Here is an 8,851-nt window from a genome sequence, read left to right as displayed (position 1 = left end):
GATGGCACAGAGTCTCCAAAAGTTCTACACAAATGTTAGGAGAATCTCGTTAGAGTATGAGGTAGACGATTAGGTATGTATTAAGATTCACCCACGAAGGAGTTTATGAGGTTTCGTAAGAAAGGAAAACTTAGTACCAGGTATATTAAACCTTACAGAATCTCCATGAGCTATTGCAATGTGGCATATGAGTTAGAGTCACCCCAAGAGTTTGAAGCAGTTCATCCGATATTCGATGTGTCTATGTTGAAGAAGTGCTTGGGTGATACTTCATTCATTATACAAACTAAGAATGTTGTGATTAAGGATAACTTATCCTATGAGGAGATTCCGGTTCAAATTTTTTATCGTCAAGTTTGCAAGTTGAGAACTAAAGAAGTGGCATCAATCAAGGTCCTTGTGAGGAACTAATTTGTTGAACAAGCAACTTGGGAAGTTGAGGAGGATATGAAGAGGAGATCATCTCTTTGAATCGGGAGAGAATGTAGATCAAGGTACTAAATTCTCTTCTTAGCACTTCATAAGACTATGTGTAAGCATTTTATTACTTGCTTTTGTTGGTTGAGTGTTGAAATGATGTTACTACCCTTAGCATAGTGAAAAAGTTCTCATTCCAGGACGAATGTTACCAAGGGGGAGATATTGTAACATTATGTAAACCGAAATAGCTAGTATTAATTAAAAAAAAAACTAAGAATAGTTATTTTTGGAAAGAATAGAAAAAATCTAGAAAATTTCTCAAGTGCAAAAGTAAGTTTTTGGTCATTTTCAAATGGCCATAGCTTCTAGCTCAGGATGAGTTAGGGCCAGTTCTTTATATGGTTGGAAAACCCTTGAAGAGATGTTTCTAACGCCTCCGAGTTTATGCATTTTCAATATTATATGATGGAGACATGCCTATTCGGAAAATGGGTTGTTGGATTGAGGAAAATCCAATCCGGATTTTAGTAAGGGTAAAGTAGTGTTTTCACGCACACCCCCACCCCAATTTTTAATTTGTTTTAAGGGATTTTATGGGAAAAATTAAGCATTAAGTCAGCTTTTAAAATATTGAATATTCTTAGGTAATGGAAGAAAAGAGAAGAGAATAAGTAGAAAAGAGAAAAGACTAAGATTTCGCCAAGAACAACAAGATCGTTGAGTGAATTTCGTCGGGGGTGATCCCTTCAAGGTATGTGATATGTTTCTGTGATGGGTTATTCCACCCACACAACAATTTGATTAATTCAGCGCAATTAGAGTAGATTAATGATGAACATTGAAGTTCTTGATAAAAAAACTGTTGACTTCTTGTTGGTTGAGTTGCATTATACCTTTGGTTGTTTGATTTGTGTTTCCGGGCTATTTTACGAGTCTAAACTATTTGTTTTTGAGAATTTTAGTGATCCTAAGTGTTTGGATTAGATCCATGGGAGTTTATAGGTTTAGAATTGAAAAACAGATAAGAAAAGTCAGGAATCCCGTCTGACAAGGCCTGGGGCGCCGTGCCTACCAGAACCCCTCAGAGCAGCCTCTGTTTGAAATGGCCTGGCGCGCTGGGCCAGCCATAGCCTTTCAGGACAGTCTCTGTCCGTTAGGCTCTAGCACCCCGCGCATCTGAGAGTCCATAGTCACTTGAAGATCTATTCCCCCCCTCTTTTCGTACTAGTTTCTAAGTGATGTATCTATAATTTATAGCTTATTTCAACACTCTAAAGTATATATAAGCATCATGAAATCATCCATAATGAGATCATGGTCCTTGTATCCATAATCCAATTCAATGAAAGTTAATATCAAAGTCAAAGAAGTTAAGAGTTGATGTGCCATGATTTCACGATATTTATAATCCATTTCACTTGAGAGTTGTGTGTCTAAAGCCTTTTTGTAGTGATTTTAATATGTTTTGTGTCTTGTTTTGCAGGGAAGATGTTCGTGTGGCAAGAGAAGAAAACAAAATAAAATAGTGCAGAACAAGATCTACAGAAGCAATCAACTTGGTGACTATAGATGAGCAGCTCAGGACATTGTAGGAAAATCGGGGAAGTCTGACCAAGTGTGGAACTACGAGAGTCAACGACGGTCTGTCAATTGATCGATGGACCGTACCGGTTAACCTTCATTTGGTTCAGAGAAGGTTTCAATACCTGATGTTGGAAGATTCTAAGTACGGAGCTACACAAGGATTTGACTTTCAGTAAATGGATCGGCGGACCGTGCTATTGGTCCCTCATTTGATTAAGAGAGGGTGCCATCCAAGGAGAGAAATATATTCTAAGTCATGACTGACGCAAGTGGTCTATGATCCATCGATCGTCAGTTGGTCCATAGATTGATGGTGTGTCACCTGAAAAAACTTTCCTTATTTTAATTTATTTTTATTTAGGACTATATTTTCTATCTATAAGGTATTAAAACCTCATTTTTGGGGTTAGCTAATATTACTTTTGTCTACTTTGTGTATTGAAGAAAGGTTGTTGCAACTTTAGTAATTAATTGAATTATGGAGTTGGTTTGAAGATTTTTTCTTGCGATTTCAAGTTGGATTTATAAGGTTATTCTTCTTGATAAGTAAGTTCATGATTTGTTCACGTAAAACTATGAATTGTGATCTTTCTAGAATGGGTAACTAAATCCAAAACTAGGGTTGTGGGAACCATAGTTGATTCACAAACTAATCCTAATAATTCAGCAATTCTTGAATAGTGTTTTACATGCATCGATAATTATTCGTTTAGAAATCTTTTTAACGAGTGCACGCGTTAGAACTCTCCTCGTTGCTACTTTCCGAACCAAGGAGATAGTTAATAAGAAAAAAAGTATCAACATATATTTAGTGTGATACTATATAATAGGCTAATGTCGATTGGTGCGAAGTAATAATTAAGTCATACATCGATTATGATATCTTATATGAGGTAATGTTAAGGGTAAGTAAATTATACACACGTAGTCGGACAAAAGTGCGGGGTGAAATTCTCTAGATACCGGACCAAGGATTTAGAGATACCTAACTTATCACTTTTCATGTAATACACTAGGAAAGAATTGCTATTGCTAACAATACTGCATTATGAACCTCTGGGGAACATATGTACCCTAGTTACTCTCTCATCTTTATAAAACCAAAGTTTCTTCTTTTTGAACTGCGAATTACATTGCTAAGAGAATATGTTTCACAAAACCCCCCCTTTAATTACTTACTTTGGAAAGACATCGACTATCTAGATATAATCATGTGTTAAAGTTAAGTCTAAACATTTTTTCTCGTGGGATCTACCCCAATCTACAAGTTGGGTTCTCTACTTGATAACGATCGCTTATGCTTCTTTAGGGAGGTATAATTTGAGCATATTAAGAGTCATGTCCAAAATTTAAGAATCAAGTAAAAGTGAGTTCTTAGAGTTTTCAAGAGTCTTAAACTAAGATTTTTTTCTTTGTTTTATGTCTTAATCTACACGTTGAGAAATGAGTTGAGTCTACATTTCAAAAGCTACACTGGAACTAGTATTCCCTAAAAGTTAAGTTCAAGTAAAGAAAAGAGCAAAGAGTGAGTTTATTTCTCAAAAGCTATAAGGGAAATAATTAGTCCCTAAGATTATAAATGTTTGCACATTTGAGAAAGAAAGGAAACAAGACTTCCATAGAGCCTTTGACTAGTTTTAAAAACGGGAACTATGATTTTCAAGAGAGGTTTAAAAGCTAAGTTTGAGCAAGTGCCTCAAACCAGAGAAGAAGTTGTTTTAAAGACATATAAGTTAGGTATTTTGGGAGTAGTATTAAGCACCAATATGGGGACGTGAGTTCATATCAACTCAAGTCTCCATAAACCATGTAGCCAACATGGACAGATAAAGGCTCATACTTTTTAGATGATTCCTTAGTGACTTTTAGCATAAACTAATGGATCCACATAGTAGTTCAACTTCTATACCAACGGCAAGGTATAGAGCAGTGCTCTTGCAATGAGATGTAAGATGTTGTGCCATCGCTTAGGCTCATAGTGATGGTTGTCGGTTAGGGAATATTCCACAGAAACTATGTTACTTTCATATATAAGTAAACTTGAGTTTATTATGGCATTTCCTTTGATGAACTAAGTGTTTACACTGTTTACACGTTTTATATATATTGCATGTATTTTTACTGCTTTATATTGAGTTATGACTTTTTGAGTTAAGCAGAGCCAAGGTAAGTTCATTCTTAATCCTTTCAAGCTTACTAGTTGTTGTTTAACATTCCAACTCCCATACTCGTACATTCAATGTACTGATGTCAGTTGGCCTACATCGTCTCATAATGCAGACGCAGGTAACCAGGATCAGCAACCATCACCTCGTACTTTCCAACTCCCATACTCGTACATTCAATGTACTGATCAGCCTTCTTGCATTCCGCAGGACTCTTTAAATGCTTTCCGTATTCCCTTTATAAAATGTTGTGGGGTTTGTCCCATAATTCATCTTAGTAGTAGTAGAGACTTCATAGCCAATTAGATAGTCACACAGTAAGTTTTGGGTCTCTTTTTATTTACATATATATACATACATATATATAAAATTCATCTTAGTAGTAGTATAGACTTCATAGACAATTATATATGTGTATATGTACATATACATATATACATTGTGTTTTGAGACATAAGTGTCATTTTGTCCAAGACTATTATTTAAAATATTTCCCATGATAATGTTTCAAGCTTTATATTTGAGTTAAATAAAGTCTTCTTCTATGTTAAGTAAGTCAAGCCAAGGGTTTCGTTACGTGTCGGCCATGTCCAGGGTGTAGGCACCTGGCCTGACCTACTGATAAATCAGGTAATACTATTTCTACTCTATATTATTTTAATATCTAATGAGTTTAATAGTTCTGTTGCACAAATTTATCACCTCCAGCCTCTTGTTTAAGTTAGTTATACTTAGTAGGAGTGTATTTAACCTGTTGTTTTAATTCTTTTCCTTGGTTATTGGATTGATCTTGTTCATCTCAAGCAATGTAATTATTGTGAGTAGAAATAATAACATTCATACCTCCCTGCACATGATGTTGCTGATTTGTTTTGGAGTTTGAAATTCCAGTTCCCATGTTGTAATGTTGTTGTATTTTTAAACGAACAACAAAAGTGTTATAATGTAGTTATTTCCTTCTTTCCTGAATTGTCTGCTTTGATATGTATAGATTGAGTTATTTATTTAACGCAGACTATATTAAACTCTTTTTTGTTGTTTCCTAAATTAGTATCTTAATGTCTCATTATGGATACGGAATACAGTCTCTCATCATGCACTGGTGTTTTCCTTTGGAAAACACGGATTATAAGAACTGAAGTTCTGATTGTTAGGACCGAAAATAAGCAGGTGTAAATGCGGAAGCTAGCAAAGCAAACTTTGAAAGACAACGAGTAAAATGATAACGAGAAATATACCAAAAGACACAAAGATTTAACGTGGTTCGGTCAATCGACCTACGTCCACAAAGGAGATGAGCAATCCACTATAAATATGAGAGTACAAAATACAGAGGGAAACAACCTCAACCAATTCACTCGGAATACATGGGAGGTTCACACAAGTGATAACGTATCAAGCTTGTGACCCACAAATTCTCCCTCTAACCAAAACTCTCAAAGCCCTTAAGACTACATTGTGAATGCTGATTAAGTTAGAAGGAACATGCCTCTATTTATAGAGTCCTAAACCTTTTCCTACAAGAAAAGGATTAGTCAATCCAAAACCTTTTCCTAAAAGGAAAACCTATTTATGGTAAGAAATTTAGGGCAAATAAAACCCAACAAATCTCCCCCTTGGCCTGAATTTCTGACAAAATAAATTTGTCCACCTTCTTCACTTAATCTTCAACAACTTGCTTCTCCTCTCCATAATCTCCTTTGCAAAATTTATGTCTCAACACAGAGAACCTCTGTGAAATAATTTCTCCAACAACATCTTCGTTACTATCAAAAAGGTTGCGACTACAACTACACCCGTCAAGATGAACACATCCTTCTAACCTTGTTCAATCATCAATTATCGAACCACTAAACCTGACTCCGTCATTGAATCTGGCTCTGATACCACTTGTTAGGACCGAAAATAAGCAGGTGTAAATGCGGAAGCTAGCAAAGCAAACCTCGAAAGACCACGAGTAAGAAGACAACGAGAAATATACCAAAAGACACAAAGATTTAACGTGGTTCGGTCAATCGACCTACGTCCACAAAGGAGATGAGCAATCCACTATAAATATGAGAGTACAAAATACAGAGAGAAACAACCTCAACCAATTCACTCGGAATACATGGGAGGTTCACACAAGTGATAACGTATCAAGCTTGTGACCCACAAATTCTCCCTCTAACCAAAACTCTCAAAGCCCTTAAGACTACATTGTGAATGCTGATTAAGTTAGAAGGAACATTCCTCTATTTATAGAGTCCTAAACCTTTTCCTACAAGAAAAGGATTAGTCAATCCAAAACCTTTTCCTAAAAGGAAAACCTATTCATGGTAAGAAATTTAGGGAAAATAAAACCCAACAAACCTCCCCCTGGGCCTGAATTTCTGACAAAATAAATTTGTCCACCTTCTTCACTTAATCTTCAACAACTTGCTTCTCCTCTCTATAATCTCCTTTGCAAAATCTATGTCTCAACACAGAGAACCTCTCTGAAACAATTTCTCCAATAAAATCTTCAATACTGTCAAAAACGTTGCGGCTAGAACTCCACCCTTCAAGATGAACACTTCTTTCTAACCTGGTTCAATCATCGACTATCGAACCACTAAACCTGACTCCATCATTGAATCTGGCTCTGATACCACTTGTTAGGACCGAAAATAAGCAGGTGTAAACGCGGAAGCTAGCAAAGCAAACCTCGAAAGACCACGAGTAAGAAGACAACGAGAAATATACCAAAAGACACAGAGATTTAACGTGGTTCGGTCAATCGACCTACGTCCACAAAGGAGATGAGCAATCCACTATAAATATGAGAGTACAAAATACAGAGAGAAACAACCTCAACCAATTCACTCGGAATACATGGGAGGTTCACACAATTGATAACGTATCAAGCTTGTGACCCATAAATTCTCCCTCTAACCAAAACTCTCAAAACCCCTAAGACTACATTATGAATACTGATTAAGTTAGAAGGAACATTCCTCTATTTATAGAGTCCTAAACCTTTTCCTACAAGAAAAGGATTAGTCAGTCCAAAACCTTTTCCTAAAAGGAAAACCTATTCATGGTAAGAAATTTAGGGCAAATAAAACCCAACACTGATGTGTTGGTGACATTGTTGAGATGGAATTCTTTCATAGAGTATAGTATAAATGATAAATCCTTTTATTCATACATGAACAATATCAGATAATGTTTGTGGCTTCTATAATGGCAACATTAGATTAGAAGAATAGCAATTTTAATAAGAATAGCGTAGCACGAAATATTACAGGGTCTATGATTAAAGCAAAATTTAAATACTTATATATAACAACACGACTCGCACAAACATTTAAACAAAGAAGAAAAAAAAAACCTAATGGAAAATATAGTTGCATCATGATATGGAATTTTTCCTACGTCTACTTGGGTTGTTTTTCCTTTTGTTGGGCGATGGAATAGTGACTTCGTCATCTCCAAATGATGTATATAGTTTCCCAAGCTTTCTGGATATGGAAGTTATATGTTGTTGATTTGTTTTAGAGTTTGAAATTCTAGTTCCAATAATGTAATGTTGTTGTATTTTCTTCTCATCAACTTGTGTCTGCTCTCCTTTGTATAAGATGAGCAACAAAAGTGTTATAATGTATTCTTTTACTTTATTCCCCCCGGGTTGCTTAACTATCTGCTTTGATCATTGTAAATGGAGTTATTTATTTAATGCCTACTATATTAACATATTGTTTGTTTTTTCCTAAATTAGTACCTTAATATCTCATTATGGATCCGGAACACAATCTCTCATCATGCACAGGGTTTTTTTCTTTGGAAATTGCGGATTATAAAAAATGAACTTGTAATGTGTTAGTTACATAGCTGAGATGGAATGGTTTCATAAAGTATAGTATAAATGATAAATCTTTCTGTTCTTACCTGAAATATAACAGATAAATTTTGTGGCTTCTATAATGGCAACATTACATTAGAACAATAGACATTACAGTAAGAATAGTCTAGCACGAAATATCACAGGACCTATGATTAAAGCAGAATTTAAATACTTATATATAATAACATGACTTGTAGGAACATTAAAACAAAGGATAAAATAACAACCTAATGGTAAATATAGTTGCATCATGATATGGAATTATACCTATCTCTAGTTGGTTTGTTTTTCCTTTTGTTGTGTGATGGAATTGTGACTTCGTCAGCTCCAAGTGATGGATATAGTTTCCGAAGCTTTCTGGATACAGAAGTTTGGGAAATAGGGAATATTCACGATCAAACACACAACTAGAGGGAGCATTCACGATAACACACACATCAATAGATTACATAGAGAGTGGGAAAACTGCTATCAAGTCCACTCACCTTATATTTCATCAAAATAAACTCATCACTTACAGCATGAACTAATATGAAAATAAAGGACTCTGTCATTTCTTATTGCTATTGATCCCGTTAAGTGAATGCTAATATGCAGGGAACATTAGCTTTTTAAGTGCTAGTATTAGAAGAGTGCTAAATGACAAAAGTTTATTGTTCAGAGCATCTTTCAGGTGTTCAACCATATATGTTTTTCCGTTTAATGACTTTCAAATATTTTTTTTCATTCTAGGTAACTTAGAACAAGAAAGCCTTGTGGTCCTACTTTACTAAATGATGTTAAACTTCCTCCCGTAAAGATAATTGACGTGTCGCTT

The sequence above is a fragment of the Solanum pennellii genome, chromosome 12 (genome assembly GCF_001406875.1).
Source record: "Solanum pennellii chromosome 12, SPENNV200".
Lineage (NCBI taxonomy): Eukaryota > Viridiplantae > Streptophyta > Magnoliopsida > Solanales > Solanaceae > Solanum > Solanum pennellii.
This window is presented reverse-complemented; position numbering follows the sequence as displayed.